We start from the raw sequence: 19,207 nt of genomic DNA on the forward strand, positions 1-19,207 counted from the left end.
ACCGTAGTGTCTTGATACTTTTACTTTGTCGTTTCTCCACATCAGCCTCGTACTCTTTGAACTAATCAAAGCACTTAGACTTGCGGCACATCAAGTAAATATATCCGTATCTCAAATAGTTATCTATAAAATAGATGAAATATTTGAAACGACCTCTTGCCTGGATGCTCATAGGATCACACAAATCAGAATTAACCAATTCCAATATATCTTTGACTCCATACCCCTTAGACTTAAAAGCTTCTTGGTTATTTTTTTTCTTCCAAGTAAGACTCGTAGGTTGGAAAGATTTCCACTACTAATGAACCCAAAAGTTCATCAGCTACCAATGAATCCTACTCAAGTTAATATAACCTAGCCTTAGAAGCCAAAGATATAATTGGTTCATTTTCGAAGGTTACTTTCTCTTAAAGTTAGAAGATGTGTTACTAATTTCCATTTATTGTATCGTGAGAGTTATTGGATTTATAAATTGCCAACCAACGTACCAGAATAGATAACTTCCCTCTTTTTCTTAATAACAACTTTGTTATTAAAAGAGGCAGAATATAAAGTTCTTTGAATAGTTTAGAAACTGAAAACTAGTTCTTTCTAAACTTGGTGCGTAAAGACAATTACTCAAAAATCCATGTTTTATTCTTATCAAAAGATAAACATCTCCCACTGCAACAGCTACCATTTTTACAGTAGTGCCCATGTAGACGGTGTTTTAATTTTTATTTAGTTGCCAGGTTTCCTGGAACCCTGCAATGAATTACGGACATGATTAATGACATCTGTATCTACACTTCAGGTTCTGGTAGATAACACCACTAAACATGTTTCAACTAATGAATTAAATACACCTATATTGTTCTTAGTTCTAAGAAGACAGTCTACCTTAATGTCCAAGTCCTATTTCCAATCATTACAATTGGGATTACTAAGTCTTTCTTATAGTATGACTACTAGGGGATTGACAAACATTTTAAATCCTAAGAATCACAAAAATACTTGGTCAAGATCAACTCCTTAAAAATCCCCATGAATTTTGTATGTCACGTTAGTGTGGACGTATACAAAATCGAAGAGGAGATTTTATTCATTAATTTTATTATTTCGTCAACTTTACTTTATGACGAATAAAATTAATAGTTGATCTGTTTTTGATCAAATATTTGGTCAAAAACTTTTGAATTTAAAAAAAAATATTGATTCCTCAAATAATATTATTTAAATTCACCAACACCTCAAACACCGTGAATTTTGCATGCCACGTTAGTGTGGACGTATACAAATTCAACATTTGTAAAAGGAGGGTTTTAACCCATTAATTTTATTATCTTGTCAACCTAACTTTTTGACAAATAAAATTAATAGTTGGTATCATTTGGTCACACAAATAATAGCAGTGACTCCGATGGGGAGGATACTATTAGATGTGTCTAAGTGTATACCATTACTTAACACTAAGTCCATTAATAAGATTATGCCCCTTCCGTTGGGGAAGATCACACGTACTTAATTAACTTCCTATAGTCATCCAAAAATGGAAGTCTATTCTAGTGATCCACAAACAAGCTCATCCGTTATGGAGGAAGGCACTCAGAGCCAACGCGCAAGCTTGTTTGCATCACTTACAAACCAGTAATGGAGACCATGGGATTTACTTAAAAATCCCTCTCCCACTTAGTTATTTATAAATGAGGAATTTTAACTATGCTAGCCTACTAAATATGTAAACTAACATGCACACACAGCACAATATAAAAGCAATAAATAGAAAATCTAATTTTCAACTATTATGGCTTTTATCTCTTGTTGTCCTCCGTATGTTGTCATCCCAAGCTGCTGCCATATTTGGCCACTGCCACCGAGTCTAGCTGTCGCATCCATCTTGCTCCTAGTTCCGCTGCGCCTCTGGTCCTTAGAAGGTTCCACGCTTTGCAAGATTCAATCCGCGGCATAAATAGAATTTTACATTTTGATCCTATATTCCTCGAAGGAATGTACATGTAAACTAGATCGAACATAAAATAAAATTTACACCCATCGATCCTATATTCCATAAAAGGAATGTACATGTAACTAGATCAAAAATAAAATCCTAATAAAACTAAATACAGCTCCTGCTGTATTTTATAATACAATCATGCACACATAATAAAATGCCCTTGACATGTCCAAGGGTCCAATCACACACATAATAACTATAAGCCATAATAGTTGGATCCTGCATCCACAAAGTTAGCACATCCTACTATTATCCTGCCTAAATTATGTATGACATGTGCATAATTAAACTAATACCAAATACACAGAGGCAAAACCCTAGCTCTGATACCAATTGTTGGTTGCTACTCGGAAAATCTAGAGGTTCCACTGTACAAAAATTTTGTATAAAGGTCTGAACCTTTTCCTAGCTACCATGTGTTCTTTTAAATTAAATTTTGGATCGCCTGCGGAACTTAACACGTTTGATCCAAAACTTAATCTATTTGTTCTTTTAGGTTTTGACTTGGATCTCCTGCGGAACTTAACACGTTTGATCCAAATCACCAAAGTTATTAATTCCATTAAATATTAATTTCCAAAATTGGCTCCCAGTACTGACGTGGCGAGGCACATGGCCTTCTTGGATATGGGAGCAACCACCACCGACTAGACAAAACCTTTTAAGGAAAGCTAATATTTAATTTCCTAAAATAACTTTAGGTCAACCGAAAAGAACAATCAAATCACAAAGAAAAGAAAAATAAAAGAACACTATATCGAAAACAAATTCGAAATACTAGAATCGTATGCGTCTTGTATTTAGTATTATTTCCAAAAATAACTAGTATGATGCGGAAATAAAAATTACTAGTTATACCTTTTAGAAAGACCTCTTGATCTTCTACCGTATTCCTCTTCTAACCTCGGACGTTGTGTGGGCAACGATCTTCCAAGATGAGAACCACCTAGGCACCTTCTTCCTTCTTCCTTCAAGTTTCGGCCAAGCACAAGAACTTCCAAAGGATGAAGAATTTTCCACCAACCAAGCTCCAAGGGATGCAAGCTTTCTCTCCTTCTTCTTCAAGCTAGAATCCGGCCACCAATTAAAACTCCAAGAGCATGAAGAGGTTCGGCCACAAGATGGAGAAGAAAGAAAGAAGAGGAGCCAGTCACACCCAAGGAAAAAAAAAGAGGAGAAAATAATAGAGTCGTTAACCATGAAGGCACCTCTACCCCCTCTTTTATAATCCTTGGTCTAGACAAATAAGGAAATTTAAATAAAAATTTCCTTAATTCTTTTGCCATGAAAAGAAAATTTTTTAATTAATTAAAATCAAAATTCTTTTCTCAATTTCAATGGCCGGCCACCTTAATATCTCCAAGCAAATAAAATTTTAAACACAAATTAAAACTTCCTTATTTGCTTCCGGAAATTTATAATTGTTGGGTTCTTCGGGCCGCGAAAATCGCTTTTCGCGTCACGGAAACCCTGAATCACCCAAAGCCGTAGATCCGTGCAAGGAAAGTCGAACGAAAAATTACGAGTACGAGTTTCAAAAACCTTTTTAAATATACTCCTAGATCTATGTGTTGAGAGCTTTACCCTTGTTGCGTGCCCTTTCGCGTTCCCGCTCGTCCAAGGAGTTGCCGGATCTCTAGACCGTCGAACGTCGGTCCTCTAGAAGTATCCACACGGACACGTAGGTGGAGAAAACCTCACACAAAGGTGTGCTAGCACCTTGGTGAGATTCGGCCAAGCAAGGAGGAGAGGGAGAGGGAGTGCTTGAGGAAGAAGAAGGAGTAATCACTTGAATGAGCAAATTGAATTTCTCATTCAATCAAAAATGGCCGGCCACATTTTTGTTGTGTAACCCCCATTTCCACTTAATTACAATTAAGTGGAGGCCATTAAGAGGTGTCTTGTAACTCTCATGAGGTGGCACACCATGAAGATGTGGACCATTACCATTGGTCCACCTCTTGCCACCTCACTAATGATGTGGCAAATGAGTAACCTACACTCATTTAATGTGGCCGGCCACATTAAATGCAATGGAGGCTTGTAACCTCCATGAGATGGCAAACCAAGATGATGTGGAACAACACTATTGGTCCACATCTTGCCACCTCACTCATGATGTGGCAAAGAGTCAAGTCAAACTTGACTCTTCCTCTTCCTCTCTAGTCAAGTCAAACTTGACTCAATCTCTCTCATGGTTGATCTAATATAACCATTTGATTCAAGTCAACTTAATATAATGAATCTAATTCATTAAATTAAATTGATCTAATGAGTCATAATCTAAATTAGACTCATTAAATGCATGAATCAACTTGAGTCTAACTCAATTAGCCCAATTTGGATTACTCTTAATCCAATTTGATTCATCAAATGAATCTAATCCTCTTGGTTCATCATATGAACCAAATCTCCATCTAATTGTCCTTAGTGTGTGACCCTATAGGTTCTTGTAACGTTGGCAATGCCCTTAAACTCATTTAGGAGCATAAGTAATGAGCGGTATCTAGCAACACATCATTACTACCCAAGTTACAAGAATGTTGAGATCCAACATCACCTTGTGACTACTAATTGTGACTCCTCATAATATATGACATTGTCCTTCTATCCTAGACATCTAGATTGATCAATATGAGGCATAGACCGTGTCATCCTATAATCAATCTAAATCTTGAACTCCAAGTAGACTCACTCGATCAAATGAGCTCAACATCTAATGTTGACTCATTTGGGCATGACCATGCACTTAGTGGTCTCACTCTATCAAGAATACCGATGTCGCTCCCGTCATATGGGAGGGATAGATCCCATCTACATCACTCACATCCCTCTGCATAATTCGTTATATACCCAGTAATCGCCTTTATAGTCCACCCAGTTACGGGTGATGTTCGACGAAACCAAAGTACATAACTCCTTATGTAGGGATCCATGGTGACTTCAGGTCTAAGGACTAATAGTCATACTAATAGCCACATGAGAAAGTATATGACACTCATATAACGATCCATGATACTTTCTCATGGCGGGTCATTCAGTATACATTATCCAATGTATACCCATGTGTCAACTTGATATCTCTATATCCATGACTTGTGAGATCAAGTCATCGAGCTGACCTACATGCTAGTCTTATTGCATTAACATTGTCCCTGAATGTTAATACTCGACTAGGAATGATTTAGAGTAGTGTTCCCTATATCATCTCACTATCGATTCAACTAATCGATTGATATAGGTATGAACCTTCTACTCAAGAACATTATTATACTTAGTCTATTTGGCACTAATACAAATAAGTATAATAACCAAACAAATGCCTTTATTAATATACAAGAATATGATACAATGAGTCCATACAATCATCAAATGATTGGCTCTAGGTCTCTAACTAACAATCTCCCACTAGCACTAGTGCCAATCAGTATAGGCTCTAAGGCCTAATGACCTAGTGTGACCATCATGCTTTCTCTGTGCCAAAGCCTTGGTCAAGGGATCTGCGATGTTAGCCTCTGTAGGTACTCTGCAAATCTTCACATCTCCTCTCTCGATAATCTCTCAAATGAGATGGAAGCACCGTAGTATGTGCTTGGTCCGCTGGTGTGCGCCTGTGCTATAGCTCCATTGTTGTCACAATAGAGCTCAATGGGGTCAGAAATGCTGGGAACCACCCCAAGTTCGATGATGAACTTGCAGATCCAAAGCGCTCCTTTCACGCCTCCGATGCAAGAATATACTCACCTCTATTGTAGAATCACCATCGTGTCCGCTTGAACTCTTCCACTCACAAGACCACCATTTAAGCAAAACACGAACCCGACTACGATCGGTAATCATCCTGATCGGTCAGGAAGGGCATCACTGTAACCCTTTACAGTTAGCTCATCATTGCCTCCATATATCAAGAAATATTCTTTAGTCCTCGTAAGTACTTAAGAATATTCTTGACCGCTATCGATGACTTTCATCTGACTGATATCTGCTCGTCATGTTCACAAGATACGAGACATCGTGTCAGTACATAGCATGGCGTTTGATCGATATTATGGCGAGGCATAAGGATCTGATCCATTCGATCTCTCCTCTCTAGAAGAGGGACCTTGAGTCTTGAAGACTCACGCCATGTGACATCGGCAAATCCTTCTTGGAGTTCTGCATGGCAAACCGTAGGAGTACCTTGTCAATATATGTACTCTGACTTAGGCCAAGCAATCTCTTAGATCTATCTCTATAGATCTGTATCCCTAGAATGCGGGATGCCTCACCTAAGTCCTTCATTGAGAAGCAACTCCCTAGCCAGGTCTTGACAGACTGAAACATAGGAATGTCCTTCCCAATGAGTAGTATGTCATCCACATACAATATGAGGAAGACAACTATATCCCCTACAACCTTCTTGTAGACACAAGATTCATCTTCGTTCTTGATGAAACCAAACTGTTTGATTGCATCATCGAATCAAAGATTCCAGCTCTGAGATGCTTGCTTTAGTCCATATATGGACCTATGCAACTTGCATACTCTACTAGTATGCTCTGGATCTACAAAACCCTCAGGTTGTGTCATGTACACATCCTCGAGTAGGTTTCCATTCAGAAACGCGGTTTTGACATCCATCTGCCATATCTCATAGTCATGGTAGGCTGCAATAGCAAGCATGATCCGAATGGACTTAAACATCGCTACTGGAGAAAAGGTTTCATCATAGTCAATACCATGAATCTGCTTGAAACCTTTAGCTACCAAGCGACCCTTATAGATAAGTCCATCCATGTCAGTCTTTCTCTTAAAGACCCACTTGCACCCAATGGGTTTTACCCCTTCAGGTGGATCAACCAAAGTCCATACTTGGTTAGTGTACATGGATTACATCTCGGATCTCATGGCCTCTAGCCATTTCTCAGAATCTGGTCTCATCACAGCTTCCTGATAGGTGGTAGGCTCATCCTCTATGAGCACAATGTCATCATGGTCAGACAAGAGAAAAGAGTATCTCTCAGGCTGACGACGTACCCTATCAGACCTGCGAAGAGGTATGTTTACTTGAACTAGTTGTTGTTCCTCAACTCCTTGTGGAACAACATCATCCACAACACTTTGTGGTTCCAGTTCAATTTCCATCGAGGCATTAGTGCTATTGTTCGCATCTTAAACTTCTTCAAGATTGAACGCGCTCCCACTAGTCTTTCTAGAAATAAAGTCCCTTTCTAGAAAGACCCCAGTCTTTGCCACAACTACCTTGTGCTGATTGGGAATGTAGAAGTAATATCCCTTAGTTTCCTTGGGATATCCGATGAAATAGCACTTGTCAGATTTGGGTCCTAATTTGTCTGAGACTTGACGTCGAACGTAAGCCTCACAACCCCAAATCCTCATGAAAGACACTTGGGCATCTCTCCCAGTCCATATCCTATATGGTGTCTTTATCACGGCCTTGGATGGAATTCGGTTGAGAATGAAAGCTGCCGTGTCTAGAGCATATCCCCATAGATATGTCGGAAGATCTGTGTGACTCATCATAGATCGTACCATATCTAATAAGGTACGATTCCTCCTTTCGGATACACCATTCCACTGTGGTGTTCCAGGAGGAGTGAGTTGAGACAAAATCCCACACTCAGCTAATTAGTCACGAAACTCATGGCTTAAGTATTCACCACCTCGATCTGATTGAAGTACCTTAATACTCTTGCCAAGCTGGTTCTGTACTTCATTCTTGAATTCTTTGAATTTTTCAAAGGATTCAGATTTATGTGTCATCAAATACACATAACCATATCTACTGATGTCATCAGTAAATGTGATGAAGTACCTATAACTGCCTCTAGCAGCGATATTGAAAGGGTCACATACATCACTATGTATGAGTCCTAACAAATCAGTCGCTCTCTCGCTGTGCCCACTAAAGGGAGTCTTGGTCATCTTGCCTCGTAGGCATGACTTGCATATCTCATATGATTCAAAATCAAATGAGTCCAGCAAACCATCCTTATGGAGCTGGGATAAGTGCTTGTCATTTATATTACCTAAGCGACAGTGCCAGAGATAAGTTTGGTTCATGTCATTTGACTTGAACCTCTTGGTACTAATGTTATAGATAGGGCTATCAAGGTCTAGAATATAGAGTCCATTTATTAGTGGTGCACTACAATAGAACATATCTTTTTAATAAACAGAACAACATTTGTCTTTTATTATAAAAGAGTATCCTTTCTTGTCTAAACAAGAAACTGAAACTATGTTCTTAGTAAGAGCAGGCACATAACAACAATCATCTAAATCTAGTACAAGCCCAGAGGGCAGAGATAGCTGATAAGTTCCTACAGCAACAGCAGCAACTCGTGGTCCATTGCCTACTCGTAGGTCTATCTCACCCTTCGTCAATGCCCTACTATTTCCCAGCGCTTGTACATTAGTACAAATGTGCGAAGCACATCTGGTATCTAATACCCACGACGAAGAAATAGAGAGGTTGACTTCTATAACATTTATACCTAAAGTAGAAATCTTATTTCTCTTCTTCTTAAGATCTTCCAGGTATTCTTTGGAGTTCCTCTTCCAGTGCCTTGCTTGTCTTTGATATAGGTGACAAAGATGTTCAACCATATCGTAAGCGCTCATCAACTCATGTTGCTTCTGAAGCTCAGAGTTCATGGTTGCGAGCATAAGACAAGACACATCTAATGTGTCATCTTGATGCTTCTTGTAAGCATCTCGGTCTGCTCGCGTGGCAGTGGCAGGAGGAGCCTCTGGAATGGGCAGCTCCAGAACGTACAGTTTACGTTCTTGGGTGAGAACTAATCTCAAGTTCCTATACCAGTCCAGGAAATTCGCTCCGTTGAGCTTGTCCTTCTCAAGGACAGATTGCAGGGAGAAGGAATTCGTGTTCGACGTCATGGTTATCTACAACAGAAAATTTGCAGAAATAAATATCATATTCTTTTAAAATCATTTAATTAGGCCTTTAACTAAATGATGCTCCCACTAAATACTATAATTCATGTGGGACAAGATCCACATCATACTAACCCTTGAGTTAGCTTTGGCTAATACGCCCAAGGCTTAGTATGATCGGTAGGTAACGATTACCAATTATATCTCTATGCAACTCTTGTTTGTAGGATCAAGATCCATATTTATATTAAGACTCGAGTTAGCTTTGGCTAATACGCTCGAGAGTTAATATAAACGTGATTTTGTCCTACCTTTCCAACTATTGGAAGAATGCCTATAGTTGACTCGATCCAACCGAGTAACTAGGAATACTCAATCTAATTGAGTTTGTATTCACCCATGCGTTGATAGGCGGGACCAAGATTGTCCCTCCGTACCCTACCAAGATAATATGTATTGCTCTGCTTTGGCAGATTCAACAATACATGTGATCGAGGTAGTGATAGGTATCACGGCACGGTTAGGCATTAGAGTTGAGTCGATTGAGATCTAATCTAATCGAAAAGGATGCATCTTGTGCACGACTTAGATCTAATCTAATCACAAGGGTGCATCATGTGCATGACTTAGATCTAATCTAATCGTAAGGCACTAATTAATTAACTACTTATTAAATATGCATCACATACACAAGTAATTAATTAATCTATTTGTGATTTAGTCATGGCCCTACTACGATCTTCTCAAGCCAATGAGAAGATCGATTGGTCAACCTAGGGTCAACAGCTTCTCCAAGCTCCTCCCTTTGACCACCTTGTGTTGCTCGTGCCCGCCTCGGAACTCCGTCTTGTGTGGACCCTCCACCGCTCCAATTTGTACATTACAATTTGAAACTCGAGTTACATTCGAGTCTAAATCTAATTTACAACAAGAATATAAGAGAAGGCACGACGCACAGGTCGCGAATATAATACAACACTCGCAAACACATAATGGCACGCAGACCGTATTATGAATTACAGCCAATCCAATCATATTGGGTTTTTGGGTCATGACTATCACAAAATTAATATATAATTCAAAATTATATATTTTTCATAATTTTCTGTAATTTTAAAATTAATTTTTACAATTTTTACGAGTAAAATTTCCCCGTTTAGCGGTTTCGGGCGCAATCGCGGAACGGATCCCCTTGCGGGGCCAGGGGCAGCGCCCCTACCCGCGATCTAACCATCGCGAGGGTTCCTTTGCGATCCAACAGCGCCTAAACCCGCTGTCCCAAAACGATTTGGGCCGAGACATTGCCGTTTCGGAAAAATCTTCCCGGTGGGTTCGTTTTTAGCAATTTCGGGTGCAACCGCGGAGCAAATCCCCTTGCGGGGTTAGGGGCAGTACCCCTACCCGCGATCTAACCATCGCGAGTTGCTCCTAAGCGATCTAATGGCACCCAAGCCCGCTGTCCCCAAAAAATTTTGGGGCGAAACGAAGCCATTTTGGAAAAATCTTTCCGGTAGCTGAAGCCTACAAGTGCCGAGACACTTGTGCTTCGCTTCTACGGAAAAATTACCCATAAAAACTCGAAAATCATAATTTTACAAAAAATTTAGTTTTCATAAAACCAAAAACAAACTCGTACAAGCCTTGCACGTGGCTCTGATACCACTGTTGGGTTCTTCGGGCCGCGAAAATCGCTTTTCGCGTCGCGGAAACCCCGAATCACCCAAAGCCGTAGATCCGTGCAAGGAAAGTCGAACGAAAAATTACGAGTACAAGTTTCAAAAAACCTTTTTAAATCTACTCCTAGATCTATGTGTTGAGAGCTTTACCCTTGTTGCGTGCCCTTTCGCGTTCCCGCTCGTCCAAGGAGTTGCCGGATCTCTAGACCGTCAAACGTCGGTCCTCTAGAAGTATCCACACGGACACGTAGGTGGAGAAAACCTCACACAAAGGTGTGCTAGCACCTTGGTGAGATTCGGCCAAGCAAGGAGGAGAGGGAGAGGGAGAGCTTGAGGAAGAAGAAGGAGTAATCACTTGAATGAGCAAATTGAATTTCTCATTCAATCAAAAATGGCCGTCCACATTTTTGTTGTGTAACCCCCATTTCCACTTAATTACAATTAAGTGGAGGTCATTAAGAGGTGTCTTGTAACTCCCGTGAAGTGGCACACCATGAAGATGTGGACCATTACCATTGGTCCACCTCTTGCCACCTCACTAATGATGTGGCAAATGAGTAACCTACACTCATTTAATGTGGCCGGCCACATTAAATGCAATGGAGGCTTGTAACCTCCATGAGGTGGCAAACCAAGATGATGTGGAACAACACTATTGGTCCACATCTTGCCACCTCACTCATGATGTGGCAAAGAGTCAAGTCAATCTTGCCTCTTCCTCTTCCTCTCTAGTCAAGTCAAACTTGACTCAATCTCTCTCATGGTTGATCTAATCTAACCATTTGATTCAAGTCAACTTAATATAATGAATCTAATTCATTAAATTAAATTGATCTAATGAGTCATAATCCAAATTAGACTCATTAAATGCATGAATCAACTTGAGTCTAACTCAATTAGCCCAATTTGGATTACTCTTAATCCAATTTGATTCATCAAATGAATCTAATCCTCTTGGTTCATCATATGAACCAAATCTCCATCTAATTGTCCTTAGTGTGCGACCCTATAGGTTCTTGTAACGTTGGCAATGCCCTTAAACTTATTTAGGAGCATAAGTAATGAGCGGTATCTAGCAACACATCATTACTACCCAAGTTACAAGAATGTTGAGTTCCAACATCACCTTGTGACTACTAATTGTGACTCCTCATAATATATGACATTGTCCTTCTATCCTAGACATATAGATTGATCAATATGAGGCATAGACCGTGTCATCCTCTAATCAATCTAAATCTTGAACTCCAAGTAGACTCACTCGATCAAATGAGCTCAACATCTAATGTTGACTCATTTGGGCATGGCCATGCACTTAGTGGTCTCACTCTATCAAGAATACCGATGTCGCTCCCGTCATATGGGAGGGATAGATCCCATCTACATCACTCACATCCCTCTGCATAATTCGTTATATACCCAGTAATCGCCTTTATAGTCCACCCAGTTACGGGTGATGTTTGACGAAACCAAAGTACATAACTCCTTATGTAGGGATCCATGGTGACTTCAGGTCTAAGGACTAATAGTCATACTAATAGCCACATGAGAAAGTATATGACACTCATATAACGATCCATGATACTTTCTCATAGCGGGTCATTCAGTATACATTCTCCAATGTATACCCATGTGTCAGCTTGATATCTCTATATCCATGACTTGTGAGATCAAGTCATCGAGCTGACCTACATGCTAGTCTTATTGCATTAACATTGTCCCTGAATGTTAATACTCGACTAGGAATGATTTAGAGTAGTGTTCCCTATATCATCTCACTATCGATTCAAATAATCGATTGATATAGGTATGAACCTTCTACTCAAGGACGCTATTATACTTAGTCTATTTGGCACTAATACAAATAAGTATAATAACCAAACAAATGCCTTTATTAATATACAAGAATATGATACAATGAGTCCATACAATCATCAAATGATTGGCTCTAGGGCTCTAACTAACAATAATAATTTTTATCCCTTCATGATTGGTTAATAAAAAGGAAATTTTATAAATTTAAAACTTTCTTTTAAACATGTGGATAATTTCTAAAAAGGAAAGTTATCTCTAAAAATTAAATTCTCCTTTCAATCTACAAATAAGGAAAGATATTAATTCTTTTCTTAATTTTTTGTAGAAACTAATAAAAGAGAATTTTTAATTTTTAAACTTTATTTTAAATCATGAACATGATTAAAAGGAAAGTTTTTACAAAAATTAAAATCAACCTTTTAATCTACAAATAAGGAAAGAGATTTAGCTCTTCTCTTAATCTTTTGTAGAATCTTATAAAAGGAAAGATTTAATTTTTTAAACTCTCTTTTAAATCATGTTATCCACATAAGAAAATTTTTTTAAAATTAAATTCCTTTTTATTTTAATAGGGTCGGCCACCTAAGCTTGAGTTCAAGCTAGGGTCGGCCACATGAATTTACCCATGAACCAAACCATAGCCGGCCCTAGCTTGGTCTCTAAGCTAGCTTGGCCGGCTCCTATAGGATGGGTAAGAAGGTGGGTATAGGTGGGTATAGTACTCTATAAATAAGAGGCTATGATAGGGACCGAGAGGAGGAATTGGTTTTGGTCTCCCGATAAAATTAAGCATCCCGTGTTCGCCCCGAACACACAACTTTATTTTATCAATAATAATTCATTCCACTAGAGAACTATTATTGAACTACCGCACCAATCCCAAATTACATTTTGGGCTCCTTCTTATTATGAGTGTGTTAGTCTCCCTGTGTTTAAGATATCGAATGTCCACTAATTAAGTGAGTTACTGACAACTCATTTAATTAATATCTTAGTCCAAGAGTAGTACCACTCAACCTTATCATCATGTCAGACTAAGTCTACCTGCAGGGTTTAACATGACAATCCTTATGAGCTCCTCTTGGGGACATTATCAACCTAGTATCTCTAGGACACAGTTTCCTTCTATAATCAACAACACACACTATAAGTGATATCATTTCCCAACTTATCAGGCTTATTGATTTATCGAACTAAATCTCACCCATTGATAAATTAAAGAAATAAATATCAAATATATGTGCTTGTTATTATATTAGGATTAAGAGCACACACTTGCATAATAACTAAGGTCTTTGTTCCTTCATAAAGTCAGTATAAAAGGAATGAACTCAAATGGTCCTACTCAATACACTCTAAGTGTACTAGTGTAATTATATAGTTAAGATAAACTAATACCTAATTACACTATGACCTTCCAATGGTTTGTTCCTTTCCATCTTGGTCGTGAGCTACTGTTTATAATTTATAAGGTACTGATAACATGATCTTCTGTGTGTGACACCACACACCATGTTATCTACAATATAAATTAATTGAACAACTACATTTATCACAAATATAGACATTTGACCAATGTGATTCTTATTTCTAGATAAATGTTTATACCAAAAGGTAGGCTTTTAGTATACACTCTAACAAATACGTCGTCATGAGGTATTTCTACCCCCTCAAGATCTTTGGGCCCAAAGCTTATTTCAGGACCGGCTGCTTGTTCCATGCTGCATCCTACTGCATGAATCTCCAATCTTCGGGCATGTGCTTTTCTGGCTCTGTTAGAATCCCCATCAGTGGGTCTGCCCATAATCATGTTAATATTACCCCGAGCAGCATTGTTTCTATTCTCTTCCTGACGAGTCATTGGGGTTTCGGAAGGTGCTTTATCTGATACTTGGCTGGTACCAGCTGGTACCGGTATTGCTTCTTGCCGGGTTCCATCCGGGTGATATTCCGGTTTGAACGGACTTTTCTGCCTGGGGTACTGCTGCCGGTAATAGTTCTGCCTCTGATAGTGCTCTTTATTGACTCGCCTATTTCTCAAAACAAAACAGTCATGAGTGTGAGGACTGCTAGTTTTATGATAAGTACACCATCTTCTTGGTGCCTCCGGCTGCATCTCTACATGCTGTACAGTCTGTGGACGATAATCTGGTTGTCGATGAGGTGGATGAGTGGTTCTAGGTCCTCTTGGTGGGGGTACCGGGGTCGGAGCCTTCTCCTTCGTGTGAGTGGGAGAAGAGGGAACACCTTCTTTCCTACGAGCAGCTTGGGCTTCTTCTACGTTAATGAACTCAGTGGCACGTTCAATCAGGGAATCAAAATTAACTAGAGGATTTTTTACCAAATCTTTAAAGAAATCATTATCATTTAGACCCTGAGAGAAAGCACATACTAATATTTCAGTAGTAGCATTAGGTACATCTATAGCTACCTGATTGAACCTTTTAATATATGCCCAGATGGATTCTTTAGACGTCTGCTTAATTGAAAATAGGCTCCACGGGGTCTTATGATACCTTTTGTTGCTGGAGAAATGATGTAGAAAGACTTTCTTGAAATCTTTAAATTTTCGAATAGACTTTTCAGGTAATCTTTTGAACCAGCGCTGTGCTGCTCCCCCAAGAGTAGTGAGAAACATCCGACACTTCACCCCATCGGAGAATTGTTGCAACAAGGCTACATTCTCAAATTTCAACAAGTGATCTTCCGGATCTGTGGTTCCGGTATATTCTCCAATTTGAAGATTCTGATATCGCTTAGGAAGTGGGTCATCTAATACACTTTGTGAAAATGGGGAGATGACCTTTTCTGGTGAACTATCACTAGTTATCATTTTAACTTTACGCTTCTCTTTGTCCGGTACCTCGCCAAAGGACTCTTGGAATACAGGCTTCTTACCCCCTGGATCTAAGGGAGTGCGAAGGAAGGCTCGTGGACGCCTGGTTGGAGAGACAATAGCTGGAGGAAAATATAAATGTTCTTGTTCTTCTGTCTCCTTTCCTTTCCGAGGTTCAGTAGTTGATATCGCCGGATGATGAGCCATCGGCAGAGTGGCCCCAGTATGAGCTTGTAGTTGTTGTTGCTGTTGTTGTAGGGCTTTCTGAACATGAGAATTAATGAGGAGATCCAAATCCTCACGACTGATAGTAAGTAGGTTCGACTTCCCAGCTTCTTCCATCACGTAGTCTCAGATTTAGGTGAAGTTCCCATAGACGGCACCAAATTTGATCCTGTCTGAGAAGCTGACCGTGAAGGAGATCCGGAAGAAGGAAACCCACTGCACTGATGAAGAATAATGGCGGTAGAACCTCGACCCGAGAAACCCAAAGCGGATCGGAAGAAAACCAGAGTCACCGAAGGAAATATGATAAGTAGGAAGAAATCCCCGTCCAGATAGGAGAAAGTCGAACTCCCAAGCTCCCGAGGCTCCCTACACACAAGAGACCAACCAACGCTATAGTCAGTGACCTAAGACCGGGGTGGGAATCCCTGGCTAGGCCCTCCGACGCTCAAGTTAGCGATCTCTCTTGATGTCAAGGAAGGAAGAAGAAAGAAGATGAATAGTAGCCAGCAAATTAGGGCTGTGAAAGTACACGATGATGTGAACTTACCTAGCCAACGGAGAGGATTCCCCCTTTTATACCACTTCATGTAACCTCCGCAGTCATGAAGTGGTCCCCGGTTTGTTAGAGTTCGTTATGAGATGACGTCAACTGCGCCCTTGTAGAAGATAATTTTTAAGGAATCTTTTTTGTACCCCAGATGTACCTTCTTTGTCGTTTAGCGCCTGCAAGACAAGCTGAAAGCATATTTCCCACCAAAAAATATATATTCTCTATCATGAATTATCCTATTCAATATATTCATGTATTGGTTCTTCTTCGTGTGACTTCTATTTGTATCTTTGTTGTGTTAAAAAATAATATTTTATTCTAAGGTATTCATTGGAGGAACTATGTGGGTTCTTTGCTTGAAAGAATCCTCTTGACCGATGTTGGTCTATCTTTGCTCTGGAGTATGTATCGGTCGTTATTGGCTTACCTTCACACGACAAGCATGTATCGACCGATATTGGCCCACCTTCGTTTGGCAGACATGTATCGACCGATATTGGCCTACTTTTGTTCGGCAGGCATGTATCGACCGATATTTGTCTATCTTTGCTTTGGAGTATGTATCGGTCGTTATTGGCTTACCTTCGTACGGCAAGCATGTATCGACCGATATTAGCCTACCTTCGTTCGGCAGGCATGTATCGACCGATATTGGCCTACCTTCGTTCGGCAGACATGTATCGACCGATATTGGTCTATCTTTACTTTGGAGTATGTATCGACCGATATTGGCCTACCTTCGTTCGGCAGGCATGTATCGACTGATATTGGTCTATTTTTGCTTTGGAGTATGTATCGGTCGTTATTGGCTTACCTTCATACGGCAGGCATGTATCGACCGATATTAGCCTACCTTTGTTCTGAAAGTATATTTCAGCCGTTATTGGCCTACCTCCTTTGACTCTTTCTTCCTTTTCTTTCCTCATATGAAGACCCTTAAAACCTAACCCATATCAACAAGCATTACAGATTAAGTTTTCAATAACTTTTAATTTGGGCAACCCTCTAACTAGTCCATTTTGACTCATTTTTTAAATGAGTCTAGTGTGAGTGTGACCCAATCTCCTATGCCACAGCACAGTTTCCTCTTGTTGTGTTAGAAAACACCTTATTGAGGGTGTTGGTAGATAAATGGTGTAGACATTATCTTTCCTAGTGCCCTTAAGTATGATTTTTAGATTATCAATATGTTTGACTATACATTCGGACTTGGTGAAATTAACTGAGTTACCAGTATCGCATAATTGGCTTATACTTAATAAATTAAAATTGGAAATTTCAACTAATAAAACTGTTTGAATAATAAAATCGGAGTTAAGTTCGATATTACCTTTTCCGATTACATTAAGTTTACTGTCGTTACCGAATGCAACCGATCCTAGGTTCTTTAGTTTGAGCTTAGTAAATTTCAACCTATCTCCAGTCATATGTCTGGAGCATCCACTGTCTAGTATCCATTGATCTAATTCTTACACATAAAGTAGTTGAATTGGATTCCTCTTTTATCAAAAGACAGTTTAATTGAGGTAAACTCCCTAATTTTCAATCTTAATTACCCAATCTAGGTTAATTATTAGTTAATCCTATGGGGGATTGTTAGATGGTTTGAATAATTAAGACATTAATATTAACGGTTTTAAGTTAATTAAGTTGGAAAGATATTTTAATTTTTTTTAAAAAAAATATTTTAAGTTAATTATAATTTTGAAAAATATTCTAAGTTAATTGAATTTTGAAAAATATTCTAAGTTAATTGAATTTTGAAAAATATTCTAAGTTAATTAAATTTTGAAAAATATTTTAAGTTAATTAAATTTTGAAAAATATTTTAAGTTAATTGAATTTTAAAAAATATTTTAAATTTGAAAAATATTTTAAGTTAATTGAATTTTAAAAAATATTTTAAGTTAATTGAATTTTGATTACGAATTTAATTTTGAAATTGAATTAATTTGATTACAAATTTAATTTGAAATTGAATTAATTTTAATTACAAATTTAATTTGAAATTGAATTAATTTTGAGTTTGAATTAATTTTTAATTCCTTAGTCATCTCACCCGATCTAAATTTTCAATCAGGGAATTCTATAATTTTTATGAGATGAATTAGATTCAAATTTAGGGTTTTGGTTTAACTTTATGTTAGATTCAGGTTTAGCTTTGGGTTCAACAAATAGACATTCTTTGGATAAACTTCTGGGCTATGGTGAGTTACAAGAACCTCATTAAAGTAACCATGCCTTTGAGGTTTTCCAAATAGTTCTACCCATTGAACTTAATACAAAACCTTGGTATAACTGGTTAGGATTGTTGGAGCGTATACTTAAAATTTTAGCTTTTGTACACATTTATTTTCAAATAAAGAATCACATTGGTCAAATGTTTACATTTATTTATTAAATGCAATTGTTCAATTAATTTATATAGTAGATAACATGGAGTGTGGAGTCACACTTAGAAGATCATGTTGTCAGTTCTCTATAAATTATAAACAGTTGCTCACGACTAAGATGGAATGGAACAAACCATCAGAATAGACGTAGTGTAATTAAGTATTAGTTTATCTTGACTAATAAATTACACTGATACATTTTAAGTGTATTGAGTAGAATCATTTAAGTAAGTTCTTTTTGTACTGACTTAGTAAAAGAACTAGACCTTAGTTATTATGGAAGTGTGTGCTCTTAATCCTAATATAATAACAAGCATGCATATTTAGTATTTATTTCTTTGACTTATCAAAGGGTGAGGTTTAGCTCGATAAATCAATATGCCCGATAAGTTGGGAAATGATATTACTTATAGTATTAGTTGTTGATTATAGAAGGAATATGTGTCCTAGTTATCTAGGTTGAGAATGTCCCCAAGAGGAGCTCATAAGTATTGCCATGTTATGTAACGACCCAATTTTTCTCATTAGGAGTTCTAAAAGTTCTTAAAAATATTTAGAAATACTTTAGAAAAATTTTAGTGATTTTCAGGAATTTATAGAATATTTTTATGTAATTTTTGGAGGTCGTTTGGTATTTTTATTAAATGAAAGAAGTTTCGACAAAAAAATGTCCAAGCTGAGGCTTGAACCGGCAACCCCCTGACCCGAGCAAAACCCGGCTAACCAACTGAGCTAGCAATTGTTACTTGAACAAATAGAGGAAGAGATCTATTTAAGTAATAGGAATTAATAACAAAGAAATAAAAGGAAGAAAAAGAG

Source organism: Zingiber officinale, chromosome 5A, assembly GCF_018446385.1.
Source record: "Zingiber officinale cultivar Zhangliang chromosome 5A, Zo_v1.1, whole genome shotgun sequence".
NCBI lineage: Eukaryota > Viridiplantae > Streptophyta > Magnoliopsida > Zingiberales > Zingiberaceae > Zingiber > Zingiber officinale.